At 32.9% G+C, this 10,818-nt stretch overlaps 1 pseudogene; it reads right to left on the reverse strand.

Annotated features, from left to right (window-relative positions):
- Positions 1 to 6,340: 6,340 nt before the first annotated feature.
- LOC105764302 (protein terminal ear1-like) lies at positions 6,341 to 9,214 on the reverse strand (annotated as a pseudogene).
- Between the last annotated feature and the right edge of the window lie 1,604 nt (positions 9,215 to 10,818).

Raw genomic sequence — 10,818 nt, forward strand, 5'->3', positions numbered from 1 at the left:
CTTACGGGACATGACCTTTTCGTTTTGGTTACCTCGAGATAAGAAGGTCTTTTACATAAGTTTTAATTCAGTTAGTGATATTTTAATTAAATAACATCATGTAAAAAGGGATAGCATTTTAAATTCTCTTCAGATTCTCAATATTCGACGTCAAGACATTAAGTAATTAACTAGGTATCAATTTTGGGCATTATGAGGGTACTAGTCCTTCCTCATACGTAACCGACTCCTGAACTCATTTCCTCGATTTTGTAGACAGAAAATCACCATTTTAGTAAACCTAACATTTTATTAAAATGGCTAAGTTTTAAGGTGATCCAATCACACCTAATTAAAAAGGATTAGTGGCGACTCCATTTTCGTTTTAAAATAAAAAGTTGATATCCAAAAAAAGGGTTTCGACAAGCAATATTACATTTTTAATCCCTATTAACCAAATCAGATACAAGAATGGATATTCAGATCAATCCACCATCACACCAAATATGCATCAAGTGTTAATTGGGCATAAATGAACCGATCACACCAACCACACCAGAATATGCTCGTACTCCTAGGGTATTAAAGAACTATCACGATATGTAGTGCACAGCACTAAATCTCCCACCTATCAAAATGGATCTTATGACATGCCAACTATACTCGTGACTCTATTCGGCAACGTTAATAGGGCAAATATCATCATTATTAATTTTATAATATCATCAAGCATATGTATATTCATTCAACCAACCAATAGATCACAAATCACTCAATCAAGTATATATGTACATGTCGAACACATTCTTTTTTATAGTTAACAATTCCTAAACATATATTGGTTGAAACATATATATTTAGTTATTTTATGAACTCAAGTTATTAGAGCATAAACTAGAGTATCTATTCGTTGACGACTTTGGATTTCCTTTTTCCGAGGATGATCATGCATTGTCTTTAGCTACAAAATTAAACCCGAATAGAGAAAAACCATTAATTACACAATCCAACATATTATAAACATGAATGCATTTTATTTGATTTAGTCCCTATACATCCTAATATCTGAAACGTTCGTTTCTCACCATTTACCCAGTCGAATTTAAATTTAACTTAATAAATATAGTACAGAGACCTCCTACAACCATTATTCATTTTTAACCCTTAGTTTATGTCCTTACAATTTAGTCCTTAATTACATATAGTTTAACTATATAATCTAAGTTTAATTGAACATTTTTTTACTATAATTTTAACCTAATCTATTACAGTCTTAACTAGTTGCAACATGCATGAATTAAATCTCTAAACCTTAAATTTTCTCAAGCTTTCCATGAATGGAAAAACTAAATAAAACTTATCAATACATTAATCTAATGCTTGGTTTTTCATATCTAACATTGTGTAACAAGGATTCAACAAAAATCACAAAGAAAACTTAGCAATTTTCCTTTAGCAAGCCACGCCGATGGTAAAGGCTCGAGAAGGAAGTTCTTTTCTTTTCTTTTTTCTCTTGTTTGGTTATCTTAAGCGGTCAAGGAAGAAGAGAATTAACTTTCTCTTTCATTAATCCACTTCAATCACGTTTATATTTGGATTACTAACTAGCATATAACCATAATAAAATTTAAATTATATTACTAATGATGAGTTGACTTAATCATATCATTCCTCTATCTTAATTTTGTTTTGGTATAATTATTGTACAGCCCTAGTTTTCTTATAAACAACTATATATTAGGTAAACAACAAATCATATAAATAAATAACTAGTTTTCTTGCCCATTTGGATCTCCTTAGTTCTACTATTAGTAGCTTTATCAGTGGGATTATTGATTGTAAATGTTATTATTTATTTGTGTACTAATTCCTTTACAAAGGTTGGTCCACAACTTTAACATTACTCAAGAAAATTTGCATTTTGTCTTTAACAAATCCTTCATACATATATGCCTGAATAGTAATTTTATCAGCCTTAAAGTAGCAGAAATTATTGCAAAAGCTAATAAAATAATGATGCTAAAATATACTTTGTTTTGAATAAATTACTTTTATATTCAAAATTGCATATAATTTTACTCAACTTTATGATAAAATAATGACTATAATGAACCATGAAAATCAAAATATTTTTAACCCTTAGATCCAGCCATAGTTTTATGTAATTTCACAGTGTTGTTATAGGTATTAATTCTCAACATTATTAATCAATTGCCATGCAGTACAACCAAAATATGTGTACAATATTTATCAAATCCAGAGTGTTTAATGGCAATACTAACCAACCCACATATATTTTGGCAGTAATAGTATAGAGAATATGAGTTGAAATTGGAATATGCAAAATGAGTGATCCTCAAGGACAAGATTTACATCCAACATAGCATCCAATGCGCCATCCCCTTCAATAACCACATTTTCAATATCTCCAATCAATCTTGAATTTTTTGAGTTTCCTAAGTTCAAGCACTTTTGACCTTTCAAATCAAATAAAATTTGAACATTTGCATTCAAAATTTTCAAACCAATACCACAAGCACTATTCTTTTTTATTTTCACAATATAAAATTCAGAATCAAAATTTGTTGGAAAAAGAAAGTGAAGGTGTCAGATACAATGCCGCAAGAAAAGTGGTACAAAATACCCCCAAAATGCTGAAAATAGAGGAATAGTGAGGCAGGGGGCAGACAGCCACAAGCGAAAAATGGCAGGCAACCAACTGCAAAAGTATTACCAACAGTGGCATCAGTCATGTAAAAGCCACCTGTCACCCTTTCCAAACCAACTCTTCACTTTATCCATCGGTTTTCCCTCTTCATTTCTCGTCCAAATTCAATCAAATACTAACTTATTTGTATTGGTTTGGAGTTTTTTGGATTACTTTTTCTAGTGTGGTTGGATCAAAATCAACAAATTCTTCAAAATAGTCAATATTATTCTCCGATTAAGTTAAGAGTTTTTCTTTTGACTATGAAAAGCTCGAGAGTCTAAAGAGGTCACTTGAAATAGGAGTTCATAAAGTCACCGCACCTATCAAGAATGACCGTGCATGGGGTACAGTCACATACCACAGAAAATGAGAACAAACAGCACTATGCCCCTTCTCTATTGTTCTATTGTCCTATAGGTTGGAGACTCAAACTCTACTATAGCTAAATGATCACCACTTCTTTTAATAGGTGACTCGGGCGCCACGCACTTTTCTTCCTTATAATGTATTCTCGTTATGTGAACTTGTGCTTCAAGTAGTCTTTTCAAATATTTAGGCTCTCCATAGAGTTGAGAGGCAAAATATCAGCTTTTGCTGGGGACAATGTTAACTTGCTAAACAAATATATTGTGACTTTACTAGTGATTTATGTCTCCTAAGTTGAGAGTTTAAACCCTACCATTTGAAGACCTTGAGACAACACCATCTGTTAGGATAGTTTTCTGATAAGAGTACCTTTCCTCAACAAAGATGAAAACAAATTATATTAGAATTAGAAAACCTTTCTTTATAATGCTAACTAAGATCACTAAGCGAGACCAAGGCCCATAGCCATTGCTTAGAATGATAAAAAAATTCGGTGCTTTTAACCATGTATTTGGACACTTGAAATAAAGTGTAATTATTTAATTTTAACTATAGCTCTTGTACTTGTTGATGTGTGTAAATTTAGTCTTTCTATTTTCATTTGTTCAAAAATAACTTTTTACTGTTTGAATTGTTTATTTTCAGTACTTTCATTAAATTTTTTTATCAACTCTATTAAAAATTGGGTATGTTACAAATTTAACCCATTAACTTTTGTAAAAAAAATTCTTTTTCTTAAATTATAAAAATATATAAAAAATTTTATAGAGAACCTAAAAAATATAAAATTTCCGAAACATGTCAAAGAAAAAAAACAAAAACTTACTCTTAATCATTACTAGAGATTTTAATATGCAATTCTAATTCAACAACAACAAATACGTGTGTATTTTAACAAAAATCATAAGAAATTTAGCGTTGATGAATCTAAATGTTAGCAAATAATGTTTTTCAAAATAAATTTGAACTGCCTTCATTAAGACAATAGGCATTCTATTGATCATAAACCATTAAAATTCATTTATAGGGTATGAAGTACTCCAAGACCCAAAGAGGCAAGTGTTTAGCTAGTTTGTATATTCAATAAAAGAGGTTGGTTACATCATCATTTACTAAATATACAAAGTATTTGGTGTTTCAATTCTTTAGTAGTGATTAATAGTAAGTTTTTATTCTTTTTCTATATTTAGTTTGTTGTCACCTTTGTAAATTTTTTAACATTATTAAGCAAAAAAAAGGGGTCAATTTGACAAAATTTGTAAAGGTTGAGGGGCTAAAATTGTGATTATTCCTAATATTTTTAGCAAAGTTGAAGGGTGGACTGAAAAGGAGCAATTTAAAAAGTAGGACAGATTTTGAGCAAATAAAAATAAAGGGACTTAATCCGCACAAAACAATAAATACCGGGATTATTCTTGGAATTTAACCTAAGCTATTCTAACATCGACTAATGAAGTATAATTATTTCTTTAAAAAATAATTAAAATGGATTATAACTAACTAGATTTTGTCAACCATATACTTCGATTATATTATACAAAAACTAACCAAAATTGTATTATAAGTAAAATAGTAAAGTGTTTATAAGCCAACTTTCCTTGGGTTTAAACCATAAACATTGTATTATTAATTAATCATTTACTTAAAACAGTTTTATCGATTCTTTTAGTACATAATTTCACTAATTAAATTAATGTTGTGTAGCTCGTGACACCACCTCAATAGATCACATTATAAAAATATAGATATAAATTATTCCTCAACCTCTTTATAGAACTTGTTGCACATACTAAACCTTTCAATTATACTTCAATCAAATCCATTAATTACAATAATTATTCAGATATATTAAACATATATAATTATAAATAATATCCTACTCATTTAAATGAATTCATTAAGACTCTTTAATTACAATGATTAGTTAAATATTTCAAATATAAATAATTACAACTAGTTCAATTATCACTTAAGGGCTTCTCAAAAAATAATTCAATTTTAGATTTTATAACTAAAAATATTATAATGAAAAATATAAATATTAAATAACTTCTTAATAAAGAAAATAAATATAAAAAACTTAACTTAAATGCCAAAATTAAGATACATAGTTGGTAATAGTTGATAATAGCGTGGCTAATTCACTTGTCGCAAGTGTTCTCCAAAGTTGGCCGTAAAATGTGTTTTATTTTCATGTGTGAAGATTGAACCCCAACTTAATAATTTAAAGATGAGTTGAATAACTACCACTCGAAATTAAAGTAAATATAATTTTCAAAAGCATTTTATTGACATATTAAATATTGACATGAAAATGAACTGAAAGTTTAGAAATTGAACCCTACAATATAATTTTCGAAAATATTTTATTAACACATTAAAAGTAGCAATTGACGTGATAATTAATGTGACATTTGACATTTTATGTGGAAACATACTAAATCAAAAAGTTTAGGGTAAATAACTGTTAGTAATTTTTTAATCACCAACTAGTTGAATTAATGGTGACAATTTTTAAATTAACATAATAGTAATTATAACCCTCAATATTTACACATTATGTAATTTAATTTTATATTTTAAAATTTTTCTTTTCTTTGTGTCATTAAAAGTTAATTTAAAAGAATGAGTATTCCATTTTTATATATTTTTGATAAATTTAATTGATAAATTTATTTTTTAAGTGAAAAGATAGTAAAGAAAAACTAAATTATACACTGCATATTGAAGGTTAAATATTTTAAAATTAAAACTATATCGATATAACGTATAATTATTAAAATTAAAAATATTATTATATCAATTTTAAAATATCATAGTTAATCAATTGGTGACAAAAATTATTAATAGTTGGATAATTATTAGTGTAATTTACCCAAAATTTTAATTAATTTTTAAAAATATTTTAGGATTTAATTGATTTTTTAAAAATTATAAAAAATTGTTTATAAATGAATCAATTTTTAAATTATTTTGAGGGGGAAAAAACTGTTCACCATTTGTAATTTGATTAGACTGCATTCTGAACTAATCGAATCCAGTGATTTCAGGAGAAAATGGAGGGGCAGAGAAGAGGTGGTGGTGAGAGCAGTAAATGGATGTGATTGTGGTCGGCCCCAGCTAACCTGAAAGAGAGAGAGCGCGCCTCAGGCTGGCGGTGGGTTCGGCACTTTGGGCACCTATATGAGAGGCTCGGTGATCAACATCAACGCCATTGGGCATTGGTTGGTGCAGCTATTTTTAACACCAAAAACAGCTGTGAAGCGTGAAAGAAGGCTGCCTTGGTTGCATCAAAAACTAATATTATATTCTATTTCATTCAAATTTTCCATGACTCTTGTCCATGCAAAGTAGTACTACTAGTAGTAAGTCACAAAAAAGTAGTACTACTGTTCAGGCCATAAGAGCAATGATTCTTTCTTTGATCATGAACCAAAATCGCCGTCGTTTGGCCTTTGGCTGACGCTGTTACTGTGGACTTCCCCCTCCTGCTGGTCAACTGGAGCACAGTGTTTGAAGTGATTGAAGATGGCATTATTTTCTCCGCCGTACGAACTTGCACCACCTCCATCCTCAAGCGATGTATCATTATGACACTCCTCGACGCTATCGCTATGTTCATAGTAATCATCTTGTTTTTCATTGGGTTTTGGCGAGGGACCACCGATGGACTTCTGCTTTTCACCAACTACAGGAAGTGGAAGTGGCTCAGTCAGTTGTTTCCCGTCTCGAGGCGGCTCAAAAACTACTGGAAGATAGTGATCCATTTCGCATGGGAACTTTGAGTTTCTAAAATGTTCTTTCAACGCCTGCAATCCCTATTTTAAACATTTCATAAACAAATTAGACCCATATAAATGATGAATGAATGACCCTAATGGTTTTTGGTCCAACATGAGGCAAATAATATATTAAAAACCTGAACTCTGGCATAAGTGACTTCACAGATTTTTCTTGAGTTGAAAACTTCCCAATGTTGATGGTGGAAGGCCTTGTAAAATCTCCAAGTTGCTTGCGGGGATGTCATGTTCACAAATCCATATCCCACATTACACTTGTTGCTGGGTTTTTTTTTTAATTCAAAGAAAAAGGTGCAAACAATGAATCATACATACAATAATCTTGATTTCAATACACTATCAACGGATTTATATATAGGATCTATGTCCAAATTCAAGGAAAAAAGGGGGGGCAGAAAAGAAAATTACTTGAAATCAATGGGGAGGTAGACGAAATCGTAAGAAGATAAAGGCTGATCATCGCCGGCGTCGACAATTTGCTCGTTGCAGTGAATACAGTGATTGTCAAGCATGTTCAACAACAACTGCTGACTGCAAAATGCCATATTCAAAGGCACATAAAAATATGAAATAACAAAAAGAAATGCAATCATGTTATTTTCTATTTAAGTAACAGTTGGTAAAAAAGACAAACCTATATTTATTGGGTATGTTCTTAATCATGACGGTGGTCCTTGAATCTTTACAGTTCGATTCCGCCATAGCATCTTCGCTTATTAAGAAACGAGGATCAAATTTCCTCCCTTGTTTGCCTTTCCATGGCCTTCCCCTACATTGCTGCTGCTTAACCCCGTTGCTAATCCTCTGTGGGGACTGGTTGTTTTGGTTCTTCGCAACCTTGTTTGCAGCTGCTCCACCACCAACCACCGCCGTTGCAACTGAACTCTTCTTGCTTTCCTTAATCTCATTAGGGCTTCCCTTGCGAGAATCAGACAGGTTCTCGGTAGGGGATTGGCTTCGAGAAAGAAAATAACGGGGAGGTATGTTGGGAGAATATCTACCGGAACCGGAGAATCTACAAGCTAACGACGGTGGAGAAGAAGGGTGATTATATTTACTGGCAGTGAATGAAATATTGGGAGTGCAAGGTTTGAAAGGCTTAACATGGTTGGCAGTATTAGCATTGAAGAACTTGCTGTTATACCCTCCGGGTCGACTGAATTCAATTACAACTTGCTTCCCATTGATTTCTTTTCCATTCATTTCTCGTAAGGCTTTAGCCGCATCTCTTACATCATAAAACTCCAAGAACTTTTGGTGCTTCTTCAACGGCGTTTCTCTCAGTTCCTTCACGGGACCTATCAACAAATTTATAGAACAAGGCAGCCTAAGTACCAACCAATCAAACCCTTTTTGACCGTCTTTTTCATAAAGGAAAGGCGAAACACTAAACTTACCATAAGCTTGGAAAATATCTTTGAGCTTAGAAGTGGAAACACCGGGGTCCAGATTGAAAACTACAAGAGTTCCTTGATTATTCCCGTCAGGCAAAGCATTAGTGGCCGGAATAATAAAGTGGGCCCAAACAGCTCTCCTCGATATCAGTCCAGTCTCAGGAGCATAGGCGTTGGTCTCCCCTGGTTCGGACCCGGCTGCACCACCCCTGGCTTCTTGTTGCATGTGCTTCTCTCGTATTACATTCAACGCTCGCTCCGCATGTCTCACATCATAGAAATGAACCGTCACGATTCCTTCTCCCACCCTTTCCATCTGGACCCCGCGTATTTCCCCGAACACTTCCAGTTCTTCCCTCACTTTACACTCGCTCACATCGCATGGAACGGACGTCAACACTAAAGCCCTCGTCGCCGTCGCAGCTGGAGGCGGAAGAGAAAGCGGCGGTTCGGGTAAAACCATCGTGGAACCTGTAACGTACGCTGCTGGCAAAGGTGCAGGTACAGGTACCGCCACATGGAACTGTGCTACGCCACCACCAGAAAACGACAACGTTAAGGGTGCGGCGTAGGGGTAGTAAAGTTGGGACGGTCTGAAGAGAGGAATTTGGGGTTGGAATAGAGTGTTTTGGGCGGGCCAAAATTCTTGTGCAGACGGGTCTAGGTAATTTCCAGTGAACCGTACCGGTCCGGTTTCCGCCATGGCTGTCTCAGAGCTGAGAAACAGTACCCAAAAAAGAAAAGCTAAAAAGGATAAACCTTTGCTTTGCTTTGCTTTGCTTTAAAAGAAAAAACTGAAAATTTATCTACGAGGAACTGTGTTTATTGAGTTAAAAACCCAAGTAATCAAATTTTTTGCTTGTTTGTTTGTTGTTTTCCATCTCCCAAAAGTGTTCTACAGACAGTTGAGAAACTTGAAACTCGCTAGCATAAATGTAGAAGAAAAGGAGTGATTTTGGTGTTTTGGCCTTGTCCTTTGTTTTACAATACATGCATATATACATAGTTTCCAAGACAAAGGTTGCTATAAATGCCGATTGCCAATTACCACCTCATTGAAGACATGAATTTACCAGTGAAGCCATTTGGTTTTGGTATAATATATAATTTAGCCCTTGAACTTCTCTATTTGTACCCAGTTGGTCTCTAAATTTTTTTAGACCGAGTTGGTCCCTAAACTTCTATTCTATCAACCAAGTTGATCTCTCCACACCAACACCGTTAGTTTGTACTTATGTGACATTTCTAACAAATATGGTGATGCCAAGTGGTAGCCTCTTAGAGTGCCACATGACAAATATAATTTATATATTTATATTATAGTTTTTAATTTATGTTTGTCATGTGTTATATGGAGAAGTTACCATGTGGCACCATCAGATTGGCTAATAATGCCAGGTCAACATAACTAGCAATGTTAATGCGAAGGTACTGATTTGGTTGACGAAATACAAGTTCATGTACTAACTAGATTCAAAAAAATTTATAAACCAATTAAGTACAAATAGACAAGTGCAGGGGCCAATTTTCATATTAACCCTTTTGTTTTGATTTTTATTTGGGATGATGATTGATGAAGAATCAACGTACACGTGGCAATAGGACAAATATTTGTGGGGTTGTCATTGCCAAATTGCCAAAACCCGCACGGACATGTTACTTTTCATGTTGGTTTTCTGAGGAGTAAATTTTTATAAATTTATCTACATATTGTGTTTATCAAGTCTAATAGATTTGCATTGAATTCTTCTAATTTTAAATATACTTGCTGGGATTGACTTGATTAAGTAATAAAAAATAAAAATAGCGTAAAAAATTAAGAAATTGAACACAAATTTAACGTGGAAAAACCTCTTCAAAGAGGATAAAAAACCACGGGCAAAGATAATTTCATTATAATAGAAAAAAATGAAGAGTATAAAAGACGGAGATGAAAACTAAACCCCGAAACTCAAAAACAAAGAACTCTAAAAATGTAAACACAAAATTCTCCAAAAGTGTTATAAGATCTAATCTTTTAATAAGTGTATTTTCTAATGTTGTAAAAAAGTCTATTTATAGGCTAAATTCGTAGGTCAAATAAATTATGCTAATAAATACTAAATATATTGTACTAGTAAATATTAAATCTTCTAGAAAGAAAATAAATATTGTTTAACTTGATTTGCAAGCAATCTCTTATTTAACAATAATTTGGGTCACAAACTCTAACAATCTCCACATTGACACGAATTCTCACAACGTCATCTTTGTCGAAGCCTACCACGGGCCTATCTTGAACTATGCAGGAAATTAACTAAGTCAAATTTGTGCTTAGAAGCTTGAAGACTTCTAGCCTTCGACCTGTGCACTACCAAATCAAAACTAACTCAGGTCTGATTTTCACGAACACAACACCCTGACTTTTCAAAACATGCATAAAAAAGATAAACTCTTTTCAACGAAACGATCATACATTTTTCCCTCCTATGACCAAGTTGTCTCCACTCTAAACGAGTTGACTTTGACTCCGTAACAAACAAGGGACATCTAGTTTCACCGGTCACTGTAGAACCTTCCATAATATAAA

This window comes from Gossypium raimondii, chromosome 12 (assembly GCF_025698545.1).
Source record: "Gossypium raimondii isolate GPD5lz chromosome 12, ASM2569854v1, whole genome shotgun sequence".
NCBI lineage: Eukaryota > Viridiplantae > Streptophyta > Magnoliopsida > Malvales > Malvaceae > Gossypium > Gossypium raimondii.